This window comes from Python bivittatus, unplaced genomic scaffold, assembly GCF_059951505.1.
Source record: "Python bivittatus isolate LINGU-HERP-01145 unplaced genomic scaffold, Pbiv_v1 ctg000480_np1212, whole genome shotgun sequence".
Lineage (NCBI taxonomy): Eukaryota > Metazoa > Chordata > Lepidosauria > Squamata > Pythonidae > Python > Python bivittatus.
This window is the reverse complement of record NW_028277075.1, coordinates 92,467,459-92,482,704: the sequence shown is the minus strand read 5'-3', so window position 1 is coordinate 92,482,704 and position 15,246 is coordinate 92,467,459.

Genomic DNA, 15,246 nt, shown 5'->3' with positions numbered 1-15,246 from the left:
ACAGTGTGATCCTAGGAACCACATTTAAACAGTTGCTAACATACATATCTATGCAGACTCCAAAACACCTTTTTTCTTTTCAAATATGCAGTGCTGCATAGCATCATTTATTACCAGCACAGAGATAAGCAATTTCTGAGACAGAATCTCAGAATTGGGGGGGGGGGGGATGATGTGATAGATTTTATGGCTGTAATCAAACCACAGATCAAACTAAGCTTTAATGTAATTTGTTTGGCTTTGGCTTAATATTTTATGTGATCCCAGCCAGTGATTTCAGTCAGTTGAACAAATTACCCTAAGAAAAGTTTTTACCTCAGGATAGGAAGTTGCCAATAACAGCCTGTCAGAAAATAAAGAAAATTTCATTTCTGGTACAGATTTATTTATTTATTTTATTTTATTTTACTGGGCTTATTCAATCATTTATTCAATCATGAATAAATGAATAAATGAAATTGAAATCATATAAATTATTACCTATCCAAGCCTATCCTATCGCATCCCATCCTATCATATCCATGTTTACGTGGACCTAAACTTTAGTAGTTAGGTGCACAATAAGTCAGCTGGTGTTTCTCTATCTTCGACAAGAGTGGTGAAGAGTACCGAATACTCTTATTTTTTTTTAAAAAAGAAGGCTATTATGAAGGAAAATCCAATTTTACACCCAGAAGCACTGAAAGAAAATTGCTGCAATGTAGAAAACTTCAATGGATCATTAAGAATTTCTGCTAAAGTCTTACTAAAACTGGTGGCAATATTGGCTGGAAATTCTGAGAAATACAGTCCCAAATGCATCTGAAGAACATCAGGTTGGGACTGGGGAAGTATATTGTACCTGATTACTTTTGGAACAGCACTGATTTGATTAACCAGCCTGTGTCTGAATGGTTTCATAACTCATATATATTTATTATCAACTGTAATTGTTCTAGAAATCAGTAGAAAAATGTACACACATGCTGTTTTATTGCCATGCTAGCTCCAGAATTACACGGACACTGTAGTTGACAATCAATTACTGAGTATGAAGATAAGATTTCTTTCCAGGGAACAGAGTTCTACAAGTCGACTTAGCTGGCATTCATAGTGATTCTCTATATTACTTAAATGAAAATCTAGGATAGGTTGAAAATAGATAATTAATGATACTGAATCACAAAAGTATTTTAAAAATCAACAGGGAATTAGAATGCTTTAATACATGCATCAAAAGAGAAGCATATCAGTCTGAAAATATAGATTTTAGCTGCTGGAAAAATATTTAAATATTGATTTTTTTAAAAAAAAAGTAGCTTAAAATAATAAATGATAGCTGCACAGATTGTTTAGAGAAGCAGAAAGTCAGACAAAAGCGTGAATTTGCTAACTGGAGGCCACTTGATTTTATTAGAAATATTAGCTGAAAAGTGACATATAACAACTGTTCATTCCTGGGCACAGAGGTATATCTAGTCTGCCAATAAAATGATAACCATCATGAGATTTTTTTTTTTTCCTCTCAACTCCACTCCACCAAATCAGCCCTTGAGATTGCTTACCTTATCGTGTGGCTGTTGCCACTTTGACAGAAAAGATCTGCCTTACTGTTGCAAAAGGAGGAGGAGGAAGAGACAGCTAGTTCTCATTTGTAACTTACAAAGCACTTTAGACCATTTCATGATCCCTACCAATGGTCATGTTAATTGATATGATCATTTCATATCAGCACATGTACTTTGCATGAAAAAAAAATGGTAGCCTCTTTAAAAATACTTTAGGCCAATGTTTCCATGCATACATGAAGCTCGTGTATGCAGACTCCTCATTGTATGTTATGGGTGCAGCGTGACAGTCCTTCTGATTGAAATGCTGTCAGTAATCTTTGCTAAGAAATCTTCAGATAGATCTGGGAACTGTATGTGTAGAAAAAGAAAAAAAATACAGCATCGAGGCTCAGGAATCATCCTTTACTGTCTGTTTTGCGCTTGAAAAGAACTGCAGTTATTCTCCAAAGTTTGAGAAATTAATGGGAAGCAAGATATTTCGATCTGAGAATCTATTGTATTAGCATTTAACTAATAAGCTAGATCAACATCCCTGATATTGCCTACACAAAACCAGGAAGTAAACAAAAAAGTCATGTTAATTTCAAGCTTCATTAGGTATGATGCCAACCAAATAGGAAAAGACCAAATGGTAGAGAAATTTATTTTCAAGTTTCTGAAGAGGTATTAAAATCAATGAAGAGGAAGTATTAATAAAATTTGAATAATGCCTTCATTGCCTCTTTTTAAATCATCACAGCCTTTAGTTTATTATGAATTTTTATGGCAAACATTGAGTAAGTAATTGTTTCATGCATAAATGATTGCAGAGAGAAATGTCAACAGAACTTATTTCATATAAGATTACAGAAACAAAAATGCAATTAATTTCAATATTTGATGAAATAGAAAAAAAAAGAGAAGAAGCAAGCAACAGGAAGGAAACACCGTATTTATATGCATATTGCATGTGTGAAGGGTATATTTAAAATGTAACTAATAATACATATACCTTTATTACAGCATCAGAGTTAAAATGATACAAATATGGGAAAAAATACTGACTGATGGTATTCTGTATAGTTCTGCCTTTACTCCTCTGCTGTTTAACATCTATATGAAACCCAGCTCTACTGCTCCCCACCTTCTGCCTCCAGGGAAGCAGTCAATACCAGTGAACACTCAGTTGCCCAATGTTAATTATTCATTTGTTTAGCTATATTATTCATTATAATCCCAAGATTTTTGGTGGTTCACAGTAATAAACCCTAAAAATATAAACGCTGATGGTAAAAAATTAAAATTGCAAAATTATAAAATCATAAAATCATAAAATCATAAAACCCAAAGACCAAAGGATGCCCTCCATCCCAAGTAACATGCATTACCATAGCCCCCCTAGAATAGCTGAAACAGCAAGGCCAAAACTGGAATTGAAAGGTCAAAATGGGGAGGCTGACCTTTGTTCAAGTGGTGGGCTGCTTCAAAGTGTAAGTGCAGTGCTTATAATGGGCTAAATGAGAGAGAATAAGCTGAAATTAAAACAAATCATTTTTTACTGTGGTTGTGAACTAGTACATAAACTGAAATTAAATCCAGACCAAATGGTGGGGCCACTGGTAACAAGAAAGCTGGACTCTGAGCCTTCAAGAAAACCTCTCCTGGGGGAGTTTCAACCCTTCAAAAGGATTCCCAGTTTTGAGAGGGCTCCTTGACCCACAGCAGACATTGGATTTGTAGACAGTGGCTGTGGTGAGGAACACATTTGACTATTTTGGCTAGAGCAGCAATGGTGGCCCTTCCTGAGCCAGCAATCCTTGCCTTGGTCACAACTGGTTTTGAGTACAGCAATGGGCAATCCTGCATAAAGGATTGAAAGGGGCAACCCTTTAAAAACATCCAAAAATGGCAACTGGTACAAAATGAAGCAGCCAGACTGCTGACCAATGCAAGGTATAGGGATCTAATATGCATCTAATATGATGCCTACATTAAAAAATTCGCACTAGCAACTGCATGTCTATCAGGAACAACTGAAGTGCTTGCATTGACCTTTAAATGGGTTAGTGCCTGAATATCTCTGAAACCACCTCTCTCACTATAACCCTACCTAGTTATTAGCATAGTAGGGTGGGTGGAGGTCCTTTTAAAAAAGTTAATTATATTAATGATTAATCTTGATATTTTCAATTGTTATGTTTTATGATCTGTGTTTGTATTGTAATGAGCCACCTTAAGTGTGGGAAGAAATAGAAAGACAGGGTAGAACTGGATAGAAATATCTATTTCTCAGAATAGAAGTATATCAAAGTATCTATGCATCTAAGTTTATATGTTCTACTTCCAAAATTCAGATTTTGGTTATTGCCTTTGTAAATCTCTGAGCAATTCTTCCTTATCATCTTCTTACAAACTGAGCTCCTTGTCCTGCCAAGTAAGAGGTGATGGCCATTCCATCCCACTTGCTGAAACTGTGACTTCTGCTTACTATCATCTTTCTAAACTGTTTCACCTGGATCATAGAAGAGCTAATACGTAACTTAAAGGTTTGGTGCCCAGGTGTACTGCTTTTGTCTTTCTTACTCATCTCTTCCTTTTGTGATATGCCTTTTAGATTATATCAGGAAGCAACAGTCTTGCTTTCACTAACTGAATGGAAACCAATCTAGGAATCTGTCTTTTGGGGAATGGGATAGGAAGTGTTTTCAATCCAGTAAGCAAACAAGCCTGCTATTAGAGCATATTTAATTCCAGATGTACCTTAGTTAAGGAAGACCCATAGCTTAATAAAACAATAAATTAAACATTTGTCATTTCCATGTTTACTCGGCTGTCAATCTGGAGATCAGCTGCCTATCCAGTCAGACCAGATTAATCAAAATGTACCAATTGTAATAGGCATATTCCTATGCATATCAAAATAGACCAGGGGATCTAATTATTAAAATCACATGTTTAACATCCAGTATCTAGGTTTGTAACAAGTAAATGTTTTATAAATATAAAATGATATCAAGCAGGCTATAGAAAATGTATTAGATGGAATAGCTAGTATTGTAAAGTTCATGTGAAAATGTACATGTAGACATACACATAGGCACACACACAAGCCTAACAGACTGGTTACCCATTATTCAAGTTGTTCTCATGCTCTGTGAAGGTAAACTTCCAATAACAATTGCCAGAAGGTACTTTTAGTTCCATGTTGTGGCAATTTACAATTTTTTTTTTTTAAATCTGCTAGTTCATGGCTCCTGTCCCATGTCATTTCTTTTCTTTCAACAGTACTTCTGGAATCCAAACAGTGTGTGTGTGTGTAAAATTCTCTACAGAGAAATATTGAGACTTAAGTAATTGTGTCGTGAAGGAGTGGTTGTAGACATTATTAGGCTACATGCCAAAAACAAGTAAAAAAAAGCAGAGCAAGAATTAATTGCCACTCACTCTGCCTCTGTCCAGGTTTATCCTACATTAATCAATCCCATTTGAATCATTATAGTTGTCTGGGGAAAACATCACACACACTGCCTTCCCTCCCTCCGTGCTGCCTGGAAATTAAATAAGTGTATAATCATACTACAAAAGCCAATAATAATGAGAGCCAGTTTGGTGTAGTGTTTCAAGTGCTGGCCTAGGAACCAGGAGAGTGAGAGTCCTAGGCCTCCCATGGGCATGAAAGCTAATAATAATAGCTGTTGATCCAGTGAATGATCAGATAAAAGGGGGAGGAGCCTGCAATTGAGTAATGGGGAGAAAAAGAAACTTAGAAAGGACATGCCCCAACTGATGAGGCAGTAAATTGCAAGATTGATGTCAGCTGTCCCAGATAAACCAGACAGGAAGCTTGACCAGATGAGCTAGTTCTACTTTATTGTTAAGCTATATTAACAGAACCTGGTAAGTTTGAAAGTATGAATCTCCCACCATCCCTATTTACTGCCGTATCAGTTAGGGCAAGTCCTTTCTAAGTTTCTTTCTCAGTCTGTTACTCAGTTGCGGGCTGCTCCCCCTTTTATCTGATAGTTCCGTAGGCAGCATCTCTTTCCTCATCTTCCAAGGTCATTCTCACATTCCATTACACCCAGTATACAGCATGAATCTTGTGACTGTAGTAGAATCTTTCCTTCCTTTATTCCTTCCTTCATTGATCTGATAACAAGGATCCCATGGTTATATAATAAATGCTGTATTGGGAAAATGGAAGAAAAAGGATTTGACAGAGGATTAGGATCTGGGCCAGAATATTACAGTTTGAGAAGCCAACAGCTACATTCTGAGCTGGCAGACAACCCCCAGTGTTGGCTGGGAAGGTAGAGAATCTGACCTGTATCAAGAAGCAGGATAAAAAAGGAGGATAATCTAATACCCATTGTAGCAGAAAAAGACTGTGCAGGAAAATCTGACCATGGACAGATCACTGGGTACCAGGAAACTGGTTTGTGACATCTTGGGTACAAATGATTCCTTCTCTTCTCTTTTCAGGCATTGACTATCCTTCCTAGGTTCCCCTTCTTCTATCAAAAGAACATGGAGGTCCCAATTAAATAATTAATGATCGATGAACCATAACCTAATAGGTTTTGGCTCAGGCTAAGACTTGGATCAGTTTCCTATACTTTTTCCTCCAGCATTACTGAACCAAAGGATGCAACTAACTGATTCTCATCTAGACTGGAGCTGCGCATTCCTAGAAAGGACCATGAAAATGTTAATATAAGATGCTTTCCCTCTTAGAATTAGATATTTTATATCTCGGGCAACAGATAATGCTGTTTTGTGTGTATTGTCATTTAACAGCACTATGGAAGAAGAAGACAAAGAGAAGGAGGAGGCGGCGGCAGCTTTCAGTTTAAACAAACTCAGCTGTTGAGCATAAGGAAGCATTCATAATTGTGTTCAAATATTTTACATTCTCCATTGAATCTCCCTTCTATTTAGCTTCTATTTTAAAACAGTGAGAGTTGATTAAGAAGACCCAGTAATATTTCCTTAATTAGTGACAGCTACATAGTGCATACTATATGCTGAATATATACATGTTTTAACTTCTACTTCATTTTGTTAGTTGGTGTTGTGACACCTAAAGGACTCAGCCTGATTAGATGCAACAATTTTGTAGGAACATTATTTCCATAACCATATAAAGTTGATATGAAACAATAGATGTAGTGTTGAAATATCATTGATGTAGAAACATATTTATTCCTTCAGAAACTGGAGCTGATCTATACCACTGTGTTTTCAGAAATACTTTCAGTAACTTGGATATGCCTATTGCACAAACACATTAGGAACCTGACCATTTCTTTAGATTCATATAACCATGCAACTAACCTATGGAGATTTCAACATTTCTCAAATAACTGTGTTCTATGTTCTGTGATAAATTGATTTCAAGAAGTTTAAAGGAGTTTCAGGAAGTTATAAATGTTATTAATGAGATGTTTTGCAGAAGTGGGGGAATCAGAACTCTTACTGGATATGCATACATCCTTTAAGTGTATCTAATAATAGTTGTTTGGATTTTAGCCAATAGTCACACTCTTATTACTGAAAACTTTATATACAGCACCAGGCTAGGGCATACTTCTGGGGCCAAGTATTTTTCATTTGAAAGAATAATGCTGTTGGATCAGGCACTTGGTCATTTACCACGAACTGATTGCCCTTATTAAATCAGTTCTCCCATTTTCCCAAAACATATAGGTTAAACAAATCCTGGAAAGTATTTACTATTTATATTTCCACATCCAGGTTGTCCTCCTAGTTCCCTATAGCAGTACCTGGCATAAGACTGATATGAAAGCCTGTCTTCGTATTTGCCTACACTGGTCACTGGTTCAATATCCAATAATATTCCTCACATTTAACTACATTATAGGGTTTGGGGTTTTTTTCCCCCTTTTTGACGTTTAGGTCTGAAGGATGGTCAGAGGAAACTCATAATGGAACTACATGGCATCTCCACTGTGACAGGCTGCCCTTCAATGGCTTTGTCTGGAAGCCTGAAGCTTCTCCCCCAAATCCTCTCCTTGAGAGTAATTGGACATTCAGAGTCTGATTGGATAGACAGAAAGAATGGATAGCATTCTTTGATGAGGCATGCAGCTCTTTCCTCTTCAGCACTGCACATCTTTAAAAATGCCACCCCCGCATGTCAGTTAGACTCAAAAACAACCACCACCAAGACAAATGGAGGCTATTTTAATGATTGATTGCAGCACAAGGTTGTTTGAAATAAATTTGTTCTTCGTAGTTGTGTGTGCCATTTAGTAAGCTGTCAGCAGCATCTGTGAGTAAGATACGGTGGGGACAATAGGATTAAGGATATTGTTGCCTTAATCAAGTCCTTGTACAAATGTGAACAAATCTTGTAAAACTTAATTTAGAACAGAATAATATGGTTCTTATATTTTTGCTTTAATACTTCACAGTTTCTTTGCCACTTTACTTCAGAGACATTGGGGAAGAATAAAAGTAGCAAGAATGAATTAGCTGCTAGGTGTAGCTGTGGGAAGAGAAAATGGCAATCAAGTGAAGGTGTATGTGTGTGTGTGTGTGCACACACCATACTGTCTTAGTCAAAGCAAAGAATCCACAGAATTAATATGCAATTGATGACTGTGCTAATGAGGAGCTCACAGAAAACTCTGCCACTTGTATGATAATTGTCCTATTAGCACAGCAGCCATTAGATACAGCATCTGGATAGTGCCTGTGTCCCCTTCGCTAAGGAATGGTATAGCATTTATTTACAATTTAAGTCCTTACAGTGTAGGCAAGTTGAAATTCCTTGTGAAGCATGAGAATAAAAGCATCTGAGCCAGACATGCTGCTCTAATAAAAATGTGCTGAAAGTTAGTACAGCAAAACTTCAGTTTAATGGGCCTTGACTTAACAGACTTTGGATTTAATGGACAAAATTTGAGTTTGACTTCACTCCTATTTAGTGAACAAAATCCACTAAGTCCACGTGCAGATGGCATAATGTGATAATTATGGAACTGATGTAAATGTAGACAAATGACATACATTCAGCTGTAATGGGTATTTCAATTTAATGGACACCTCTTTCCTCCCAAAGGTCCATTAAATTAAGGTTTTCCTGTATCAAGAATAATCTGCTTAAAGCATTACATTTGACAATTAAGGATCAGATGGTAGGTTTGATAGGAAATTAAATTCTGAGGACTCAGTTGAGGAAACTTGTACTCTCTTCCTCACCATTTCAGTACAGGAAACGTTTACTTCAGTTTTTACTCTTGATGCATGTCAATATGCAGAAGGAGCTGGCCAAACCTCTCTAGGCATGGAAGTTAAATAGTCAGATACAATCTGTACTTGGTGAGATACTACCAGGTGATACCATGGCCAGAGGGCAACCTGAAAAGTCAAAAACCATCCTGAAGGAAGACAACAGCAAACCACGTCTGTGCTGTTGTCAAGATAATGGCATGGTTGTTGCATCCATGCTCTCAAGAGGAGTGAGGCATGGTTGAATTTATTGAGTCACCAAGAGTCTTTAATAAATGTATGTTTATCAAAAGCTATGTTTGTATTCATACATTTATTAGAAGTATATCAATTTCAAAGTAAGTGGATAAGAGTGATGATGATGATGATGATGATGATGATGATGATGATGATGATGGGTGTACATTGGAATTAGGCTTTACTTAGATACAGATTCAGTCTAATTTGGAAAAGCTGATCTTCAATCTTATGAAGCTGATCTTCTATCTCAGCTTGACCCTCGTCCCCCCAATTTTCTTAGCTACCAGGAAGGCCATAGCTAATAATCATTGTGTTTGTTAAAATTAATAGTAATAATAATAATAATAATAATAATAATAATAGTAATAATGAATTCACATTACACTCCAACCCCACATGTCATCCATTATAAAGAAAATACTGAAACAGGGAGATGGAAAACAACTGTAGTTTTATGACGTTTTTATAACTTCAGCAAATATTTGTAAATATTTTTACCATGGCATATCCAATTATCCAGAATGATAATATAATACCATGTGTGTGTGTATAGTATGTATGTACATATGTGCATATGTGTATGTTTGTGTATACGTAGCTGTATTCTGAATGCTTTTAGTTTTCTCTTCCACGAGCAGGAATGATTAAAACAGTTTTGGTGAAATTGCCCATTTTTGGAATAGAAAGAACTTAGGTACTCTTTGGTTAATCCTGAATATTCAAGTTCTTCTGCCTCTGTTACACTTTGTTCGACATTTACCCTGCTGTCCTCACTTTCTGGACTTTGTTACAACATGAAGCCTTAAATTTAATTGACCCACAAACAAACCATAGGATGTAGACTTATCAGCATTTGGAAAATGCCAAACAATAAAAGGTTTCTGAAGCACAAAATCTCCTAAACCCATTCATCTGAAACTTTAAAATCTTTCCTTTTCCAAAAGAGGCATTATGTCTGCAAATTTCATCCCATTTTGCCAAGAAAAAAAGTTACTGCAATTTCTTTAAGTAGACAAAATTTTAAAGGCATATTAGAGAAAAACACTTTGACTTATTCATTTGGAATGGCAGGCTTCATCCTTTAAAGAATTTGCTATGACTGCAACTTTCTTTCAGTTCTGTTAAACAAAACTGCAGTAATTGTTGATTTCCAAAAATAGTCAGTGGGAGGCTAATGCCTTGGATTTCCGTATTGAATTTCTGATTTGACCTCAGTATTGAAATGGGCAGCTTCAGAACTAGTCTGAGGAGGAGGAGGAAGAGGAGGAGGAGGAGGAGGAGGAGGAGGAGAGTTATTATTTCCAAATTACTCCATGGTGATCTGACCCAAATCTTGTGGTCAGAACTCATCCTGATTATGATTATTTAGATTCAGCAACACTTTGATTTTATACTTCCCTTAGAGAAGCATGCATGTACACACACACACACACACAAACAGTGTTAAGTGGTTAGATTCCTGCATCGATCCAATATCTAATGTAGCTATAAAGACTGAATTGAAGCAGATGTGTTGCCTACTTAGCTTATTTGCAGCTGTCAAATCATCCTGGGAAAGGGTCTCCAGGCAACAGTCTGAAAACAGCTCTGTTATGCGAATGTCTTTAACAATTCCAAAGATGGAAGCTACAGTTGCATGCCCTGTTCATGTATTACATCTTTTGGCAAGGCCAGGTTGTCTCAGTTCAAATTCCAGGATCCTATCCACTTAATCACACTTGCTGTTAGCATTAATGATATATGATAAATGTCTGCTAATTAGCTGTTGCTTGAAAATGTTTTCTGGTGACTGCTTCCCTTATGAACAATAACCCTACAATCGACTTTGAGTCTCTACTCCCCCACCATCACTATCCAAAACAATAAATAACTTAATGGCTAATTTTAGAAAAAAAATGATTATATCTTCATTGAACTTGTGGACCTAAGGATTTAAACAGCAGAGAGAGAGAGAGAGAGAGAGAGAGAGAGAGAGAGAGAGAGAGAGAGATCTGTATAACATATTCCCCCCCACTCACTCACCCTCTTATTCTCATTCATATCTTTATAGTCAACAATGCATGACACTTACCATAGGAAATTTTCACAGTATGAACAGTTTCTAGAATTGCCTGCCTGCCTGCCTGCCTGCCTGCCTGCCTGCCTTCCTTCCTTCCTTCCTTCCTTCCTTCCTTCCTTCCTTCCTTCCTTCCTTCCTTCCTTCCTTCCTTCCTTCCTTCCTTCCTTCCTTCCAATAGAAACATAACATTAGAGCTGAAGAACTGGATTTACCATGGTATGTCATGTTTTATTGGGTTGAGATGGATTTTTTTTTCTGAGCTAATGTTTATTGCCCCTCTAGTATATGGCTGATATGATAGCAAAGGTACCCTAAACATTTGGATTATTTTAAAATTATTAAAAATATTTTTTAAAAAAGAATATGAAAATGAGCAGTGAAAATAAGGATGCTTTTAATATGTGAACTGGTATTTTCCCCAGCATGTTATCACAATTCCTTTGTCAATACACAGCTCCCCAGAGTAGATTTACGCAAGTTTTAGAGATACAGATTTTAGCTAAAGAGTGACACAGATTTGGGCTTATGATGTAACTCCGGCTTCCCTCTTAATTAAACCAGAGGAAATTCCTGTAAGTGTGGAATGTGCAGAATCTGATGGAGGAGGAGGAGTTGTTGTTGTTGTTTCTGGGAATGGTCCAATTTGTGAGATCAGAGAAGAACAGGAGCTTCAAAAATGGAGCAGAACTGTTTATGGTCACAGGAATAACACTAAAATAAAATTCAAAGTGATTGTAAGGTTCAGCCTTTAGAATTTCATTCATTGGCAAAGCAGATTTCCTCCCCATGATCCCAATTGTATGTCTGAACTTTACTTTCAAGGGTGTGCAATATTCTGATTCAGAGTTTGAAAATGAGGGTGCAGTGTGGAAGAAATGAAGAAATGAACTCCTGTTGCATGAATAAAAGTCTGGTTTTGCAATGGGGGACAGAACCTTTAGCTATTAAGGCATAATGGCTGATGGCCGAACATGCATATATAAATGGCCTTGAGAATTTTTTGTAAAAAATCAAGTTTTTAGTTAGAAATATGGAAAAGAATCAATACGGGATTTGAATGAATGCACACACAGAACAGAGTTAGAGAAGAGAGATAGGGGAATGGAAAGAATATAGAAAAAGAAAGAAGAATTGTGAAGGAGACCCATGATGTTATACTACACATTATCAGTAAGCTAGCCATTTAGAATGCTTCCAGAAACACTAAGGAAGTTAATCTGGGGTCTCTGGACTATTCCTCCCTGTGTTCTCTACCATCAGCCGATTGAAATTCTCGAAGTTGTAGTTCTGCTCAACCAAAGGGTATTTGGTTGAAACAGGCTGCACTAATTTATTTAAATCCATGCAAACAGTTCCAAGCACACTGCATTGATAGCAACAGCATTATCAGTTTGGAGAACAAAGGGATCAGATTAAGATTTAAAAGCAGTTTTGGGCCACCCTTTCCAACCTGACTTTGGAGCCATGCTAGGGAATCATCTGGACCCTGTTGCTATCTATGAAACTATTAATAAAAATATCTGCTAGCATAAGACATATCTGAATGCCTTCCTGGAAAGGACTGTTTCTACCATTTTACAAAACTCCATCGGTGTAGGGGCACATCTGATCAGGGCAGTTGGGGCAGTGGCCAAGGTATTCCAAAGAGATGGGGTATTGTTGACAATGTTGTTTTCTGGATTCCAACCCCTCTGATTTCTCTCAGGGTGGGTACCTATAACATCTTCTCCCTACCAAATCACCTGGGGTGGACAGATTTTACTGAAAGAAGATGGTCCCTGAGGTAACCAGGGCCCAAGCTGCAAAGGGCTTTATAAGTAATCACTAGCACCTTGGACTGGGCCTGAAAGCCTATGGGTGGCTAATGCAACTCCTAAAGAACTGGAGTTAACACCTGTCAGCAAACAAGCTACTGCATTCTTTGCCAGCTACAGCTTCCAGATCATCTTCAAAGACCAGCACATGTAAAGCAAACGACAGATTACTGCCCTCAGTGCCTCCTGGTCCAGGAAAGGATGCAGCTGGTGGCCCTGCTAAGCCAGCTGGGCATGGCTTCCATCTGCTGCTCTAGGAGGAACCTTGAGTCCAGGAGAACCCCCAAACTGTGCATTGATACATTTAGTGAAAGACTAATTCTCCCCTATATTTGAAAATCTAGTTTAGTTTAGTGTTTAGTTTAGTCTAATTTAGTTTAGTTTAGTTTAAAACTCTTTACCTAAGATTTATAAATTCTGGTCAGTGACTTAATAAAAATTCTTCTTCTTACTTAAGATTTATCATAAAAAATATTGCCTGTAATGGAATGACCTTAATTACTAATTATGCCAGTACATTAAGTTTTTCACATTCTGTTTGCATCTTTGAAATTACTGGATCATATTCGGTTTGCATATGTAATAATTGCAAGATGCACAAGATTAAAATTAAGTATAATTTCTTATTAAAGCTCACATACCAGATATTAAGCAGTTTAAATCATAGTCTTTCTAAATAATACAGAATCTTCTTGATCTCTAATGAATCTGTTCTACCTAGCTATTTGTTTTCAAATGTGTTTCTAAATTAACTCTGGCTTTAAAACTTGGAAAAATACTGTAGATCTGTTCCTTTTATTGCTGCTGTCTGAGTGAAAATGCACGGTAAATATTGTGTTGGCCTGGCTGGGTAATAAGCAGGAAGTATTGCAGTTCCTTAAAAATGGTGTATTTAATCTAGTGCTTCTGAAATGGATGCAATTCTCCTTAAAAGTTTTTGCTGCTAAATACTTAAAGTCAGTTCTAAAAAAAATGTTCTTGGGAGTATAAGGAAGTATTCGCACATGTAGTTCTGCCATGAAGGGTAATCAGCATTTATCTTTCTCCATTTTTTCATCTTGGTACTTTCTTTAACTGAAAAACCCTGAAACTTACCTGTTCAATCTTCCTATTTATTACAGCATGATCTACCTTTGAGGAACTCTAGCTTATCTGCCAACTTACAGGCACTTCCGTCTCTTAATAAATCTGGCAACTTTCTACCAAGTGGACCCTGTTGCTTCCACCAGAATCTGCATTTCACATTCCTGAATTAACCATACCTGACTACAGAATCTATTTTTGACAAATCCGATCAAGTATATGTTTGCATATATCTGTATAGCATTTGGTACTTTTCCTTTTTAAAATACAACGTGAACAAATGTGACAGGGAATAGATGTCCTGCGTCTTCCTAATTATTTCACACCTTTAGTGAAAGTGCAGAAAACTTCACTTAAGATTGGTAAGTGTATGTGATACAGGGTATATAAGAATATGTTTCATGTTCTATATTCTACAGGAAGCAGTCACCCTCTTTCGTCTCAACACATCTATCTGGTTGTACTATGTCTTTAATTTCAGGAAGAAATTTTGACTTAGTTAATACAGCATGTTAAGTCTTCTTAGAATTTATTTCATTGTTTATTTATTTGGAGGGGGAATTGTTATTTGTAAACCATGAATTTGTCATTATTATTCAAAAACATCCAATTGTGGTTTATTCAATAAAATGTTGAATTCAAACAATTGAAAGTTATTTAATAAAGCATGACTAAAATGTTATGGCTAAATGCAATGTATAACCCCATTAAATATCATGTAATTAGTTCTGATTTTATCCTGGCTTGACCAAGTTCCAGTTAAGGTTTGCTACGCATGTCTAATTCATTGGCTGATTTGTTGGAAAAACAGATAAAAATCTTACTACATTTCAGTCACACTGAGACATCCTGTCTACTCATGCTTCAGACTCAGAGTGTGAGTTTATCAGCCTATTCCAACAGTTCATCTTGAACTGTGGTATGATTAAGTAAATGAAACATAAGACCGACAAGCAGAATTCTTGGCTCTGTATTGATTATGAGGACACCTTTAGCTGGTTTCTTAGAAGGACCCTGCAAGAAATGTCAGTGGAAATGTCCATGGAATCCAATATGCTGATTTTCACAGTGATTAGCCATTTGTCTCAGAAGGCCAAGAAGGCAATGGACATTACCCATTGTTTATTAAATAGAAGCTGATATTGATAGATGTACTGCTGGTTCTACTTTGCAGTTATGATGCATTATTACTAGAACTCTTGTTTTCTTATCTCATCTCTTTGGAGTTTGTGATTATTATTACATTTCATGAATGTTCTGTGAATTT